The sequence below is a fragment of the Polypterus senegalus genome, chromosome 13, assembly GCF_016835505.1.
Source record: "Polypterus senegalus isolate Bchr_013 chromosome 13, ASM1683550v1, whole genome shotgun sequence".
In the NCBI taxonomy this organism is placed as follows: domain Eukaryota; kingdom Metazoa; phylum Chordata; class Cladistia; order Polypteriformes; family Polypteridae; genus Polypterus; species Polypterus senegalus.
The window spans coordinates 154,477,160-154,495,660 of NC_053166.1; positions in this window are offsets into that span (position 1 = coordinate 154,477,160).

Here is an 18,501-nt window from a genome sequence, read left to right on the forward strand (position 1 = left end):
TCGGCATCCCGGCTTGGCACACCCCAGCCGCCCGCCACAATATATATATATATATACAGTCCCTGAAAAAAGTCTTGTCGCTTCTCTATTTTGTAGAAACTCCTGCTATTAACCTGACTTTTAATTAATCAACTGGTGTTAGAAATAGCTCCTATGAAAAGCTAAAGCCCTCCCAAATGCACTGAAATAAATTAGTTTCACTGAAAAAAGATTTATCATTGAATCAAGACAGAAGGGTCAAATTTGGGCAAGACAAAAGTTTTGTCGCCTATACAGAAAATGAACAACTTTACTGCAAATCCAAAAATATGTCGGCAAATTAAGTAGTGGAGCTGTGAGATCCAAATGTAATATCTTGTATGACTTCCATGAGCTTGAAGGACAGCATCCATGGGGTTTGGCAAGGATTCATACAATTTATTGATGAAGTCATCAGGAATAGCAAAGAAAGCAGTCTTGCATGCCTCCCAGAGTTCATCAATATTCTTTGGTTTCGTCTTCCATGCTTCCTCCTTCATCCTACCCCACATATGCTCAATGATGTTCATGTCTGGTGACTGGGCTGGCCAATCCTGGAGCATCTTGATCTTCTTCGCTTTAAGGAACTTTGATGTGGAGATGGAAGTATGCGATGGAGCACCATCCTGCTGCAGAATTTGGCCTTTTCTGTGGTTGGGAATATAAGAGGTAGCTAAGATTTCTTGGTATTTTAGACTATTGATGTTGCCTTCCACCCTGCAGATCCCTCGCATACCCCCATACTGGATGTAACCCCAGACCAGGATTTTGCCTCCACCAAACTTCACTGTTTTCTGGGTAAATCTCGGCTCCATGCGGGTTCCAGTAGGTCTCCTGCAATATTTGCAGCGACTGTGGTGTAATTCAACAGAAGATTCATCTGAAAAATCCACCTTCTGCCACTTTTCCAGCGTCCATCCTTTTAGCAGGCTGTGGGCCTTGGCAAATGCCACACGGTTTTTCAATTGTCTTTTGTTTAGTGCTGGCTCATGGGCACTGATTCGACCATGGAGGCCATTTCGAGACAGAATCCGACAAACTGTTCTGGTTGACACAGGGACTTCAGGTGACCAGGTCTCGTGGAGCTCTGCTGCAGTTGAAAATGGGCTGGCCTTGGATTTTCAAGCCAACAAACGTTCCTCTCGAGCAGTTGTATTGCGGTTTGGGGTCTTCCTGACCTGGGCTTGTCAAAAACGTCTCCAGTCTCTTCAAATCTTTTTTTATCCTCTGAACTTGACGCTGAGACACATTGAAGGTGTTTGCCACATCAGCAGTGGATTTGGTCTTCAGCCTCTTGATAATCAACACTTTAGTCTCAGGGTGAGTCTTAGGCATGTTTGCAGAGGTCGAGTTGCAGTTGATGTGAAGGTCTAGTGTACTGGGGTTCTTGTTATACACACCTGAGACCTAATTGATCCATTATTAGTCACACGTGAAGCTCATATGACTTATGTCTTGCCAAAAATGGACTCAATGGGCTTTACCAAGCTGTGAATATTAGAATACTTTTTGTCAGTTTCGTTTTGCACTGAAATATTATTACAAAGGCTGATGGGATTAAAATGACCCATTTCTTGTAACAAAATCTTGATTAAAAAATATATTTTAACGGCACTTCAGGTCAATTTGTACACAAGCGACAAGACTTTTGTCAGGGACTGTATATATACAGTGATGTGAAAAACTATTTGCCCCCTTCCTGATTTCTTATTCTTTTGCATGTTTGTCACACAAAATGTTTCTGATCATCAAACACATTTAACCATTAGTCAAATATAACACAAGTAAACACAAAATGCAGTTTTTAAATGATGGTTTTTATTATTTAGGGAGAAAAAAAAATCCAAACCTACATGGCCCTGTGTGAAAAGTAATTGCCCCCTGAACCTAATAACTGGTTGGGCCACCCTTAGCAGCAATAACTGCAATCAAGCGTTTGCGATAACTTGCAATGAGTCTTTACAGCGCTCTGGAGGAATTTTGGCCCACTCATCTTTGCAGAATTGTTGTAATTCAGCTTTATTTGAGGGTTTTCTAGCATGAACCGCCTTTTTAAGGTCATGCCATAGCATCTCAATTGGATTCAGGTCAGGACTTTGACTAGGCCACTCCAAAGTCTTCATTTTGTTTTTCTTCAGCCATTCAGAGGTGGATTTGCTGGTGTGTTTTGGGTCATTGTCCTGTTGCAGCACCCAAGATCGCTTCAGCTTGAGTTGACGAACAGATGGCCGGACATTCTCCTTCAGGATTTTTGGTAGACAGTAGAATTCATGGTTCCATCTATCACAGCAAGCCTTCCAGGTCCTGAAGCAGCAAAACAACCCCAGACCATCACACTACCACCACCATATTTTACTGTTGGTATGATGTTCTTTTTCTGAAATGCTGTGTTCCTTTTACGCCAGATGTAACGGGACATTTGCCTTCCAAAAAGTTCAACTTTTGTCTCATCAGTCCACAAGGTATTTTCCCAAAAGTCTTGGCAATCATTGAGATGTTTCTTAGCAAAATTGAGACGAGCCCTAATGTTCTTTTTGCTTAACAGTGATTTGCGTCTTGGAAATCTGCCATGCAGGCCGTTTTTGCCCAGTCTCTTTCTTATGGTGGAGTCGTGAACACTGACCTTAATTGAGGCAAGTGAGGCCTGCAGATCTTTAGATGTTGTCCTGGGGTCTTTTGTGACCTCTCGGATGAGTCGTCTCTGCGCTCTTGGGGTAATTTTGGTCGGCGGCCACTCCTGGGAAGGTTCACCACTGTTCCATGTTTTTGCCATTTGTGGATAATGGCTCTCACTGTGGTTCGCTGGAGTCCCAAAGCTTTAGAAATGGCTTTATAACCTTTACCAGACTGATAGATCTCAATGACTTCTGTTCTCATTTGTTCCTGAATTTCTTTGGATCTTGGCATGATGTCTAGCTTTTGAGGTGCTTTTGGTCTACTTCTCTGTGTCAGGCAGCTCCTATTGAAGTGATTTCTTCATTTAAACAGGTGTGGCAGTAATCAGGCCTGGGGGTGGCTACGGAAATTGAACTCAGGTGTGATACACCACAGGTAGGTTATTTTTGAACAAGGGGGCAATTACTTTTTCACACAGGCCCTAAATAATAAAAACCATCATTTAAAAACTGCATTTTGTGTTTACTTGTGTTATATTTGACTAATGGTTAAATGTGTTTGATGATCAGAAACATTTTGTGTGACAAACATGCAAAAGAATAAGAAATCAGGAAGGGGGCAAATAGTTTTTCCCACCACTGTATAAAGTGTATATCCCACCCCATCTATACCCCATCCTCCACAGCAGACTCTTTGTTCCGCTCTTACACAGGCCTGTGCTTTGGCCTTTTGGTTTGGCCATCTGTGAAGTGCTTTCACAAATTGCTAGTGATTTTTTGGGATTTTATAGCAGCCGTTGGAAGACAATACAATCAGGAGTGAAGAAGCCTTGTGGAGGAGACGGAACACACCGTCCTGACATTCCTTTTTAATGATTGCTTTTTTATATTCATGCTTGCAGCACAAATGATTTCTGTTTGTGAGAGCCAAGTGTTTCAGGAGGTGCCAGCTGTATTACCAAGTATGAAGGGTTTTTGTGCTACCAAGGACAGGTTTATGATTGGTTTCTCCTCTGGGCATTCAACTTGCATACTCCACATTCACTACGGCTCTTAACACGGGTAATTGGACTTGGCAAATTCTAAATCCGCTTCTCTTTTGTTCTCCTCTTATTTTTGGTGAAAGACATGTTGCTAAACCGAGAGTGGCGCTCGTTTGTGTGACACGTCTGAAGGAGATGCTGAAAGTCACAGGGTGTCGACTTAACCCAATCTATCATCTGTGAAGACACCTGGGCTCCGGGACAGTAAGGACACAAGGAATTTGACAAATGAGGGGAGGCCATTCAGCCCATCAGACTCGTTTGTTCAGCTAAAGTCTTAGCTGCCCGCAACGGCAAGGAAGACGAGGTGCAGATCTACAGGTTGGTGGGTGACCACAGCGGACGATGGCTCTTCTGATCGTCTTTGAGGAATGGCGGACACTACAGCAGGGGGTCATAAACAGCAATGAAACGTTCAAAAGAGAAACTGAAAAAGAATTAAAAAATGACAGTGAAGCCAAAACAGACAGCAACAGGAATGTGAGAAACCTCAGGGACACAAAGGAGAAATCACTGAAAGAGAGAAGGAAACAGCAAATGAACCGAAGAAACGTTACACCCGAGTATTCGGAAAGGAAGAAACAAAAAGAAAACCCCATGAGAAAGTGAAATCAACCTTTGAGTTTAAAACAGAAGAGTCAGATGTGCTTGAAGAATCTCGATACGCTGAAGGCTAATCAGACCCCCGGACCCTGATGGGCTTTCCCAGTTACCTTAAAATGTTATGAAATTCACAAAAAAGAACCCCTCATGAGTCAGGTTTGAGCAGTCACTTGGGAACGGAGAAGTGCAGGAGGACTGGAAAGCTGCAAATGTCACTCCAGTCTTCAAGAAGGCAGCCAAGATGGATCCTGTAAACTACAGACCAATGGGTTCAAAATTATGGGAACTGCTGCGAGCTGGGAAATGATAAGAGTAGGATTTGAAGGTTAAAACTGCCAAGTGGAAAGATCTAGCATTATTAAAGAAGAATCCATAACCCTGTAGGACACAGCTGTTAGATATCAACAGTAGACCCGATTCACCCTCTGAAGTCTGACCCTGTTGCATCTCCTCATCATCCATCTTTACAACTTGGAGACCAATCTTTCCAGGGTTCTATCTATATGAATTGAATGGCTTATCATGCTGGATCTCTTCTCTAGATAGCTTCGCCTTTTGAGGTCACAAGGTCAGAGATCCATATTCTGCAGGTCTAACCCTGTTAGATATCAACAGTGGACCAGCTCATCCAGTAAAGTTTGATCCGATCAGTATCCTGCAGCACTACCCTTTGAAGTCTGACCCTGACAGACCCCCATAATCATTATCTTATCTTAGCTTGAAGTCTGAGTCTGCTAAATGTCTCCAGCAAACAAATTTGCCCTTCAGGGTCTGAAGCAAGTAGATCTTATTGTCTAGCTGATCCAATCAAACCTCCATATTCTGTCTCTTTACAGTGTGTGTGTGACAGCTTGAAATCCATCCATCCATCCATTATCCAACCTGCTATATCCCAACTACAGGGTCATGGGGGTCAGCTGGAGCCAATCCCAGCAAACACAGGGCTCAAGGCAGGAAACAAACCCTGGGCAGGGCGCTAGACCACCGCAGAGCCTGAATTCTGATCCTGGAAGATCATACAGAGATCTGGTGCTACAGGACAATGAGCTCTGACAGAGTCAGCCATACAAGGGTACGGCTTCCCAGTGGTGAGATATGATAAGAGTAGGCTTTGAAGGTTAAAACTGCCTAATGGAAAGATCTAGCATTATTAAAGAAGAATCCATAACCCCGTAGGACACAGCTGTTAGATATCAACAGTAGACCCGATTCACCCTCTGAAGTCTGACCCTGTTGCATCTCCTCATCATCCATCTTTACAACTTGGAGACCAATCTTTCCAGGGTTCTATCTATATGGCTTGAAGGCTTATCGTGCTGGATCTCTTCTCTAGACAGCTTCGCTTTTTAAGGTCACATGGTCAGAGTTCCATATTCTGCAGGTCTATCCCTGTTAGATATCAACAGTGGACCAGCTCATCCTGTAAAGTTTGATCCGATCATTATCATGTTGCACTACCTTTTGAAAGGGCGGCACGGTGGCGCAGTGTCAGTGCTGCTGTCTCACAGTAACGAGCCCTGGGTTCGCTTCCCGGGTCCTCCCTGTGTGGAGTTTGCATATTTCCCCGTTTTTCCTTGGGTTTCCTCCAGGTGCTCCGGTTTCCTCCCACAGTCCAAAGACATGCAGGTTAGGTGCATTGGCGACCCTAAATTGTCCCTAGTGTGTGTGATTTGTTCCTGCCTTGCGCCCTCTGTTGGCTGGGATTGGCTCCAGCAGACCCCCGTGACCCTGTGTTAGGATATAGCGGGTTGGATAATGACTGACTGACTGACTGACTGACCGACTACCTTTTGAAGTCTGATTGTGTCACATCTCTCCATTCTGCATAGTTACATCCTTCAGCCTGATCTCGACAGACGTCTATATTCTGCCATTCATTGCAAGTCTTATTCTGTTACAGTGCCCTCCATAATCTTTGGGACAAAGACACATTTTCCTTGATTTAATCCTCACCTCCACAGTTTAAAATTTACAAATCAGATAATTCAGACGTAATTAAAGTTCCCGGTTGTCTATAATCTTGAAGTCCGTGACCGCTAGATCTCTTCACTAAGATTGTCTTACCCTTCAAAGTCTGATCCTGACAGACACCCCTTGAAGGGTAATACTGATCAGTAGTGTGGCAAAATCAGACTATTAGAAGTAAAGTCTTCACAGAGCTGTGATCTAGCAGGATCAGCCACCAGGGGATAAGGATTATACAAACATAATTCAGTTAGCTGCATTGATGAGCTGTAGAAATGTCTAAATCTGGAGGCTATTCAGAAATATGACAGGATCAGACTCCAGGGAAGAAAGACGCAGGACACAGCGATCTAACAAAATTAAGTTTCAAAGAAAAAAAGACGACTACTGGGAATACAGATAAGTCACAGAGTTAAAGACGGAAGGGTAAAGCTGCAGGGTAATGAGATGTGGCAGGATCAGACTTGAGAGGGTAAAGCTGCATGAGAGTGAAACCCGACAAACTTAGACTTGTAAGAGAACACGCGCCTAGGGGTGAGATCTGATAAAAGAGAGTATACAATCCAGGATACAGACATCTGGCAGACCCAGACCACAAAGAATGGTGCTAACAGAACAACGAGCTCCGACAGGGTCAGCCATACAAGGAGAGATGTGATAAGAGTAGGCTTTGAAGGTTAAAACCTCCTAGCTGAAAATCCTAGCAGTATTAGACTAGAAGGCATAACCCTGAGAGATGCAGCTGTTTGACAGAATCAGACCCAGGCGTGAAATTTCAGGATAGGCAACCCTGACAGAATTAGAAATTGAAGAATAATGCTCTGCGGTGAAACCTGACATAACCAAGCTCAGGGGAAAACAGTACGTACACTTAGACACGGCTATGAGAAGGTGAAAGACTTAACTGTGAGAGAATGAAGGCTGAATACTTGAATCTTGGAGGAAGAACAGCTGCGCCATTGTGAGATCTGACAGGATCAGCCTTCAAAAGTTGGTGCTGCAGGACAATAAGAGCTGACAGGTTCAAACTCTAAAGGCTAATTTGGCCTACTGTTGATATTTAACAGCATTAGGCCTGAGGCTATGAATTGCAGAGTGCAGAGGCCTGGTATGATCAGAGGCAGGACTTCTGTGTTTCTCCCAGTTGATTCTGGGGTCCGTCAGCGGTGTGTTCTGCTCCTACTCTGTTTGATGCTTGTATGGACTTGGTGTTGGCCAAAGTCCTGGGGGCCAGCGGCTGTGGGGCATCTGTTGGTGAAGACAGGTTCACGGATCTTGACTTTGCTGACGATGCTGTGATCTTCACGGAGTCAATGGAGGCTCTGATCAGGACGCTTGAGAGACTGAGTGAGGAGTCTAAGTGAGGAGTCTGAGTGTCTGGGCTTGCGAGTGTCCTGATAAAAACCAAAGATCAGGCCTTTAATGACCTCTTGGGCACGGCCATCAGCAGCGTGTCTGTCAGCGGAGAGAGCGTCGACCTCATCGAGAGGTTTACTTACCTTGGCAATGCCATTCATGTCTCTGGTGACTCTTTCTATGAAGTCAGTAGACAGATTGGGAGAACATGGGGGGTCATGAGGTCGCTGATAAAGGGGTGTGTGGTGCTTCTGATATCTCAGCAAAAGGACGAAGGTCCAAGTCTTTAGTGTCCTGGTGCTTCCTGTCTTGCTATATGGTTGTGAGACATGGACGCTAACCAGTGACCTGAGATGAAGACTGGACTACTTCAGTACTGTGTCTCTTCAGAGAATCCTTGGGTCCCATTGGTTTCACTTTGTGGTGCTCATCGAGTCCTGAATGAGGCACATGACCTGCATTGTGAGGGACCGTCAGTTACAGTCTATGGCCATGTGGTGCGTTTCCCCGAGGGTGATCTGGCTCTTAAGAAGCGCATTGCTGGCTGGACCAGGCCAAGGGGTCGCCCACGTGACACCTGGCTGTGGCAGATAGAGGGTCATTTCCGAAGGGTGGCACTGGACCGCGTGTCTGCCTGGGGTGTTGCCAACTGGGATCCCGAGTTGTTTCATTGTGTGGTGGGTACAGCAACACAGTGTACCAGTGCATGCTCCCCAACTTGAACTTGACTTGCTAACAGTTGCAGCATTACCAGTATTAATGTGTCCACCATTATAAAAACAACCTTAGAGGTTAAAGTGTCTGTCCTGGACCCTTGTATTTGGCGTTTTGACTCTTATGGAGGATGTATTTATCTGTTAATTGAAGAAGCCCTGCACTTTTGCACATTGTCTGTTTTAAACAGGCGCACCAAGCGCTTGCCCCTTCCTCTTGATGACTGTGTGTCCTCATTTGCCCACCTCTTCCTCGATTTCGGGTTCAAGCTGCCAAGGACTGTGGAGCCAACCTGAACCATTGCGTTTTGTGAAAAACTTCCTAATATGTAGAAAAAAAAAAAATGAAATCTTTTCATGTATGGTGGGCTACCTAGCAGGACACAAACAGATTAAGAAAACCTGAACTTGTGCCTGTGTTGCTGTAGGTAGCGAGGGTCCTTTTAAAGTCAGGAGCCCATTGGTATTTCACTGATCTGTTGCTGTCTGTTCATTGTTAGCCACTTTATGGAGCCTGTTACCCATCGAAATAATAAACCGCTCTTTCTGGAACCGTCATGTCAATGGGTCTCTTTGGAAACCAGAAATGGTTCCCCTATGGCAGGGGCTCTTAACCTGAGGTCTGTGGACCCCTAGAGAGTCCATGGATGGCTTTCAGGGGGTCTGTGAGGATCAGATAAAAATTAACTATTGACTATTCACTATGTAGCCTGGTACTGTTGATTTAGAGTAGATGTAGTAATAGAAGTAGATCTGTTTTAATTTGCACAATTACTTTTTGCATAAAAGATGAGTGTTTACTTTAAAGTTTGATAATACTTTGTATATACGGTGGCGCAGTGGGTAGTGCTGCCGCCTCGCAGTAAGGAGACCTGTGGGTCCGCTTCCAGGGTCCTCCCTGTGTGGAGTTTGCTTCCACAGTCCAAAGACATGCAGGTCAGGTGCATTGGCGATCCTAAATTGTCCCTAGTGTGTGCTTGGTGTGTGTGCCCTGCAGTGGGCTGGCACCCTGCCCAGGGTTTGTTCCTGCCTTGCACCCTGTGCTGGCTGGGATTGGCTCCAGCAGACCCCTGTGACCCTGTAGTTAGGATATAGCGGGTTGGCTAATGACTGACTGACCGATTGTACTGTTTACTTTAAAGTTTATTAATACTTTGTGGATGTCATAGATAGATAGATAGATAAATAGATAGATAGATAGATAGATAGATGAAAGGCACTATATGATAGATAGATAGATAGATAGATAGATAGATAGATAGATAGATAGATAGATAGATATGAAAGGCACTATATAATAGATATAATAGATAGATGTGAAAGGCACTATATAATAGATAGATAGATAGATAGATAGATAGATAGATAGATAGATAGATAGATAGATAGATAAAAGGATAGATAGATAGAGTGCAATGCACTATATAATAGATAGATGTGAAAGGCACTGATAGATAGATAGATAGATAGATAGATAGATAGATTGATAGACAGATAGATAGATAGATAGATAGATAGATAGATAGATAGATAGATAGATAGATAGATAGATAGATAGATGAAAGGCACTATATAGATAGATAGATAGATAGATAGATAGATAGATAGATAAAGCACTATATAATAGCACTATATAATAGATAGATAGATAGATAGATAGATAGATAGATATAGATATAATAGATAGATAATAGATAGATGTGAAAGGCACTATATAATACATAGATAAATAGATAGATAGATAGATAGATAGATAGATTTTTGTGAAATGTGTTTGTCTTTCTCCACTTTAAGCCCCTCTGGAAGACCCCCAAACACAGCTGTTAATGGGTTAGGAGGGATTGTGAGTCCAAGGCCTTCTGAAAGGTAATTAAAAATGTTTGTCCAGAATGATATTAATTTGGTGCAGGCCCAGAACATGTGACCCAGTGAGGCTGGGACTTGGTTGCAACGTTTGCAGGTTGGATCTCGCCCTGGAAACATTTTGTAGAGTTTTAGTCAAGACAGATGTGCTCGATATATAATTTTAAGTTGTATAATTGTATGCTTTGCGCATATGGAGCTCGAGTGAATTCTCTGCATTGCTACTTTCCACTCCTCTTCTGATATATTAATTGAGAGATCTTTTTCCCAGTGTCCTCTTGGATCTTTGAAAGGAAGGGATTGTAAAATGATTTTATATATTGTAGAGATGGAGTCTAAGTCCTTGAGATTGAGGAATATTTTTATCAGCATGGATGAGGGTGGAAGATGAGGAAAATCTGGAAGGTTCTGTTTAACAAAGTTCCTGATTTGAAGATAGTGAAGGAAATGTGTAGCTGGAATGTTAAATTTAGAATGTAATTGTTCATAGGAAGCAAAGACGTTGTCTATATAAAGATCTCTAAGCAAGTTAATTCCAATTTTTTTCCAGATATTAAAAACTGCATATGTTTGTGAAGGTTGAAAGAGGTGGTTCTCTTGCAGGGGTGCCACAGATAGAAGCTTCTCCGTGTTAAAATGCTTTCTACATTGGTTCCAGATTCTAAGTGAGTGGAGCACAATTGAGCTATTAGTGTATTGCCGATAACGTGTGTTTATTGGAGCGCAGAGCAGGGAATACAAAGAAGTACTGCAGGATTTAACTTCTATTGCGGTCCATGCCTGTGTATGTTCTTCTATTTGTGTCCAGGTTCTTATCGCCTGTATATTTGCTGCCCAGTAATAAAACTGGAAGTTAGGTAGAGCCATGCCACCTTCTTCCTTTTGTCTTTGTAAGGTCGCTCTTTTGATGCGTGGATGTTTAGAATTCCAAATAAATGAGGTTATTGTTGAATCTAATTGCCTAAAGAATGATGCCAGCCTTCTAATGAAGTATAGTCGGCTCTGCCCTTTCTTACACAGAGCATCAGTATTGACAGTCCAGTCCAATTTGTCATCCAGCTGCACTCCCAGGTATTTATAGGTCTGTACCCTCTGCACAGTCACCTCTGATGATCACGGGGTCCATGAGGGGCCTGGTCCTCCTAAAATCCACCACCAGCTCCTTGGTTTTGCTGGTGTTCAGGTGTAGGTGGTTTGAGTCGCACCATTTAACAAAGTCCTTGATTAGGTTCCTATACTCCTCCTCCTGCCCACTCCTGATGCAGCCCACCATAGCAGTGTTGTCAGCAAACTTTTGCACGTGGCAGGACTCCGAGTTGTATTGGAAGTCCAAAGTATGTTGGCTGAACAGGACTGGAGAAAGTCCAGTCATATATGTATGAAACAATCAAATCTCGATACATAACGTATATTATATTCACTGCATGTAAAGTTGTGTTTATGTGCATATTACTGCTTTCATCAGATTCTTAAAGGGGCCCGTGACTCAAACAAGGTTAGGAATCACTGCACTATGGCATCGCTCTAAAGAACCGCTCCTACACCTGGGTGGGGGGTCACCTTTGGACCCCTTCAGATTTGGAAGAGGCTCCATAAATAATCACGGTGTGAACTTCCTGATTTTAAAAGGACTCTCACAGCCACAACCACACACACACACACACTAAGTTCAGGGTCTTTTGTGGTGTTGTCCCCCTCTACACATCAAACATTTCTGGGACCTTTTCAGAGCCCAAAGAACCAAACTTCATATGCAGGGAATGAAAAGGTTCCTTGCCAAGCAGCGGTTCCACCACACAACCCAGTAACGGGCGCCACTTTTAACTTTCCTGTCAGCACCAGTTTGGAGTGTTAGCCAGCGGGCTTCGGGTCACGTGACGATTCAGGGTTTAAGCACAAACATCGGGGACCCTCATCGTGATGAACACACCGCACCGTGCCATTCAGTGGACAACACGCAAACTTCTCTTCTTGACGCTCGGGCGCTCGCCTTTCTCTTCAATGCTTAGAGTGATATTTACCAGAAATTTCTCGCATCTCCATGGTGATATATTTTTTTTCTTCTTCCATAATATAGGTGTTTGTTTTTTTTTTTTTCTTTTTTTTATCCAGACGGAATGTTTCATAATGTAATTTCTCATTTGAGAGATAAATAAGTCCAGCGGCAGGTGATGTATTATCCGGCTCCTTAACCGCTCCTAATAAGAGACTCTCAAGCGTAGCCCGCCTCATTAATCAGACGCTTCGCTAAAACTACTTAACACCGAGGCAGGAGCAACTGGAGATAGAAAAGCGATCTGACTCGCAGCCGGGGGGACGTGACGCGCTAGAGACGGGCCGCGAGTCCTGTGGACTCAGCGAGGAGATGTTGAGTAGCTGGCTAAGCCCCCCACACCACCATCCGGGCCCTCCCCAATCCGCTGTAATTTTCGCACTTGGTCTGAACAATTGATCACTGAGCTTGGACAGGGGGGCGGGGGGGGGTTGTGGGGGCGGTGGACCTCGTGTAAAAGCTCAGGCTTATAATTGAATCCTGCTAATTGGGACATAAAAGAAGGGATTTGAAGAGAAAAGACGTTTTAATGTGACAATCGATGCGTCTTCATTAAGAGGAGCAAACGCTGCTGTGGCTGTGGGATACAAAGGCTCTGGTGCAGTGGATTATGGAGGAGTGGAGAGAGCAAGAAGAAGAGACAGTGGGACCCTGACAGGGCAGGGATGCAGCTGGGTAGGGGGGCATTGGGGCAGTATGGGGGTGACGTTTGGTGCCACTTAGCAGTTTATCATCAGGCAGGGCCAGATTAAGACCTTTAGGGGTCCTAAGCATTTAAAAGATTTTGGTGCCCATCAAGATCCCCCTTATATCTGAGTGGACAACTGAACGGGACAGCGGACATGACCAAGACGAGAGCGATCACGTAATCCTCGCTGGACCCGGTGGCAGTTACCAGATTCTAATTTTGTTGCATTCCCAAGATTAATATACGCATATCATTAATACTATTTTACTGTCATACATATTGTCACACACAGCTAAAGGGTCTGAATAACGGTAATTCCATGCCTGACCAGGGGGTGGCAGGGTGCACTAATTCTCTCTCTCTCAATTCCTTACAGACCATTCTTGGAAACTCCCGCCCAGTTCTGGAGCAGCCAATGACGTCACTTCCGGTCCGGCCCTGATGACATCACTTGCATTTTAAAGGCCGCCATTTTAAGGCAGCAACTTCATACTTTAAGGTCATACTTTCCGCCTGGCCCGGAGATGTTTTTACATTCCTCACAGCTAAAAACCTGGAGGCCATTTAATTGACCAGCCCTGTTGTGATGTAAGATTTTGCATATAACTTGATAAATGTTTTGTATGTCTTTATTTGTAATTTAGTGTTACTTTGGTGAGAGGCATTCGTGTTTGCCCCCCCATTTATGACTTTTCTTTGTAATTTTACGACAGGGATGGGTCTTAAACCAGTTTGAGGAGTATTTCTTTGCTAAAGTCTTTCTCTCATCCCCCACACAAAGCCAGGTTAGCTTAACACATGGTCTTGGGGGGTTGCAGGTGTTACGATGTACTATTTCCCCCATTGGTCTGAGATATGGCTGTCTGGATTGGCTGTAGGGGTTGGACACCTGAGTTACACATCACCATTTTATCAGGTTGTGTGGTTTCCAATATTCAAATGTACTTTGCATGTTGTTATTATTTATGAATATTATCAGTAATATATTATTTTATGTGTAACTTAACTCCTGCTTGGCTTTTTACTACATCTAATTGCCTGAGGTTATAGATATAGAAGGGAAGGTGGGGATGAGTTATATACAGTGGTAAGTCTGTGAGATCAGGCATTCTAAGGCTACATATTAATAATACAATAGGGGACAGTAGAGCAATCTATATATATAATTCACTAAGGCAAGACACCCATGGAAAACACGCCAGAAGGGGCGTGGACTCACTAAGCCGCCGACAAGTAAGATACCTATGGCGCACGCAGGGAGGAGCCACGCCCACCAACTCCAAGACCATTGGATACAATGACAACTCGCAGAGCCACGCCCACCAATTCGGACGCGGCAACACAGAAAGAACGGCGTCATTTATATTCGTCTGTCGTAGAGGCCTCATGTACCTCCGAGCCACCTTGACTATTCATAGACGCATGTTTCTCGCGGAGGCGAGTCGCCGTATGCAGCGTGTAAAATGGTTTGCGAGGGGTATCCCATGGGATCCTTAAAACAGTCCCTTACAACTGAGGTTAAAACACAATGAAGTAAGCAGTCTTTAAAAACCGAGTTTTCGGTTACGACGCACGACCGCGTGCACCATAGCAAACTGTTTTACACGCTACATACAGCAATTCGCATCCGCGACAAACATGCGTCTTCTTCACTCACGGACAATTGTATGTTGCTCTCTCCAGAGTTCCATTTTTTCATTCACTCTCTGTTGTATCCTCAAACCCTCCCTTTTTAGACAACTGTGTCTTTCCAGAAGTGTTCAACCATCAATAAATAATTATGCGGCGTTTGTTAATCCGCGGGTTCACTATTGTGTTGTATTTTGCTCTCTCCAGAGTTCCATCTTTTCATTCGCTTACTGTTGTATTCTCACACCAACCCGTTTTAGACAACCGTGTCTTTCCAGAAGTGTTTAGCATTCAATAAATAATTAAGCATGAGATTGAGCGTGTGTCTACCCGGCGCAGAGAGGCATGGGTAAGCCGTTGAGCCCCATTCGGGCTGCAAACCGTGGAATTCCCACTAAGTGCGACTCATACGCTCCCACTGGTTACGTCCCTACCCTTTGTACACACCGCCCTCCCACCTCGCTGCTACCGTGGTCGGGTGTCTTGGTGGATTATATATAGAAAAGCAGCCAAAACCGCACAGAGCAATGAAACGTCTACGTGAGTCACAGGTACATCTGGACTGTGCAAAGATGACAACGACTCCAGTGACGAGATGGAGGTGGGCACATGAGCAGGCAGTGCATACTGGACGAGAAATCAGCAGACTAGCATAACGGAGGGAGCTGAATGGATGTCCTTCTCCTCTCCTCCCATTCCACACTCCGCGACTGAGCACCGTCCACCCCATCCCTCTGTCTGGCAGGAGAAGGTGCGATGGCGGTCCGCCAGTTTACAGTCACGGACAATTGTGTGTTGGTTTTTTCCGTGCATTGTTACAATGTTGCTTTTCTTGCTGATTTATTACATTACCGATTTTTCAAATGTTAATTTTCTCCCTGTGCTTAAAAATCATTAAAAAACCGGCCTGATTATGCGGCGTATGGTACACCGCGGGTTGGCTAGTATATATATTACTCTACCAAGATAAAACAGCCCTCATCATTAAGCTGGAACCAGGATATCCAACATATGAAAAACTGAACTGTCCAATGTACACTCACCTAAAGGATTATTAGGACCACCATACTAATACTGTGTTTGACCCCCTTTCGCCTTCAGAACTGCCTTAATTCTACGTGGCATTGATTCAACAAGGTGCTGAAAGCATTCTTTAGAAATGTTGGCCCATATTGATAGGATAGCATCTTGCAGTTGATGGAGATTTGTGGGATGCACATTCAGGGCACGAAGCTCCCGTTCCACCACATCCCAAAGATGCTCTATTGGGTTGAGATCTGGTGACTGTGGGGGCCATTTTAGTACAGTGAACTCATTGTCATGTTCAAGAAACCAATTTGAAATGATTCGAGCTTTGTGACATGGTGCATTATCCTGCTGGAAGTAGCCATCAGAGGATGGGTACATGGTGGTCATGAAGGGATGGACATGGTCAGAAACAATGCTCAGGTAGCCCGTGGCAATGAAATGATGCCCAATTGGCACTAAGGGGCCTAAAGTGTGCCAAGAAAACATCCCCCACACCATTATACCACCACCAGCAGCCTGCACAGTGGTAACAAGGCATGATGGATCCATGTGCTCATTCTGTTTACGCCAAATTCTGACTCTACCATTTGAATGTCTCAACAGAAATCGAGACTCATCAGACCAGGCAACATTTTTCCAGTCTTCAACTGTCCAATTTTGGTGAGCTTGTGCAAATTGTAGCCTCTTTTTCCTATTTGTAGTGGAGATGAGTGGTACCTGGTGGGGTCTTCTGCTGTTGTAGCCCATCCGCCTCAAGGTTGTGCGTGTTGTGGCTTCACAAATGCTTTGCTGCATACCTCAGTTGTAACTAGTGGTTATTTCAGTCAAAGTTGCTCTTCTATCAGCTTGAATCACTCGGCCCATTCATTCTCCTCTGACCTCTAGCATCAACAAGGCATTTTCGCCCACAGGACTGCCGCATACTGGATGTTTTTCCCTTTTCACACCATTCTTTGTAAACCCTAGAAATGGTTGTGCGTGAAAATCCCAGTAACTGAGCAGATTGTGAAATACTCAGAGCGGCCCGTCTGGCACCAACAACCATGCCACGCTCAAAATGGCTTAACTCACCTTTCTTTCCCATTCTGACATTCAGTTTGGAGTTCAGGAGATTGTCTTGACCAGGACCACACCCCTAAATGCATTGAAGCAACTGCCATGTGATTGGTTGATTAAATAATTGCATTAATGAGAAATTGAACAGGTGTTCCTAATAATCCTTTAGGTGAGTGTATACTTGCTTGTTGCGCAAATCACAGAGCACAGCAGACAGCTTTACTGATAAGAGCTAAGCTGCTGGAGCTGGAAGCAGGCGAGAGGCCTTGAGTCAGTAAGCACAGTGCTAAAGCCTTTATTAATGAACCCTTACATTTTTATATTGCTCAAAGCCGGCTGATAGAGAACGTGTTGCTTTACCTTGATTAATTAAGTTATTGATTCTTGAGGAGGCTTTGACATAGGAACTTAAATGCTATCTAGAATGTATGTATACAGGCCAATGTGACAGCCTGAGAGCAAAGGTAGCTGCGTCATCAGCCACATACGGTCTCACTTACCAATACAGGGGCGAACAATGGCAATCAATTGTGTATAATTCAACCTAACTAACACAATGCAGCTCGCTTTTCATCTGATCATCTGAAATGTTCATAAGCCTTAATATATAAATTTAAATGCTAAAATGCTTATATGTTTAAAGTGCAAGTTTACTTAGTTTCCTTTAAGTTTGGGGGCTGTAAGATGCCAGGGGTTGCTGCTGCTCCTTTCAACCCAACAGACAGACACACTGAACACAGGGTAAGATCACATGGGTGGTGCATCGTGTGCATGCTGCTGACCCAAAACCAAATTAAAAGAGCTTTGTTTCTGGTGGCAAGCGTGACAGATGGCCAGGGCCAGTACCCGGCTAGGTGGGTGGAATGGAAGGACCGAGAGAGAGAAAGACCATATTGGAGTCACCATCTTCCCCAAGACACTAGAGGGCAGCCCCCCCTAGGGTTGCTATAACAACACGGATCCCCACAGGGCATGTTGGGAGTTGTAGTTTGGAGCAGCCCTGTTGGGTTCTGCGGGCACTGCCAGGGGGTGAAGCAGGTGCAGCTGAGTCATTGGAGGAACCTCTTCCACCACATCTGGAAGTGCAGCCAGAAGAAGGGCGAGAAACACCCAGAGCAGTGTGGGGTGCGTTATAAAAGGAGCCGCCATACCACCAGTCAGTGAGCCAGCATCGGGAGGAGGAGGAGAAAGAAAGAAAGAAAGAAAGAAAGAAAGAAAGAGTGGTGATGTGTTTGGTGCTTTGTGTACTGTGCTGTGAAGTGGGGGGTTTGGGGCTCACTTAAATAAAAGGTGTGCTATTTGGCATGACCGGTGTCTCAGCCTATCCATGTCAGAGTTTGCCCCCTGGTGGTCCGCACAAGGTAGGAGTGGGAATGGTGGTGGTTGTTCCTGGTGAAATATTTAGAACACAAGACCAAAACTCAGGGAGGTGGCAAAGACTGTCGTGTGCCCGGGGTGCCTTGGAGGCGGCCATAGGATCTGATCCAACCATTTTAATGAAAGGAAAGCCCAACACACACAAGCGGCTTTTTAACGACAAGGCTAAATCTGAAAACGCTAATCCATAAGTGGCGCGTGCTGGTCTTCTAAAACGTCTTTACACACTCCGCACCCGCGACGCGAGGAGATAACCTCTTATTAACTGTATGTGGGACAGTAAATCGTCCATAAACGGTACGGCAGAAGGGGCCGCAGAATCAGCACACGCACCTGGGCAGGGAAAGGGGGTAACTTCATATTGAAAAGTGCCATCAGCTGCCGTGGAATAAGCCCATTATCAGCTACCTGTCCGCTCTCCAGGCCACGGCAGGCGGAGATGAGCGTCTTCGGCTCAGACTAATTAGATTGAAGTCCTAATGCCTTTCTCAGG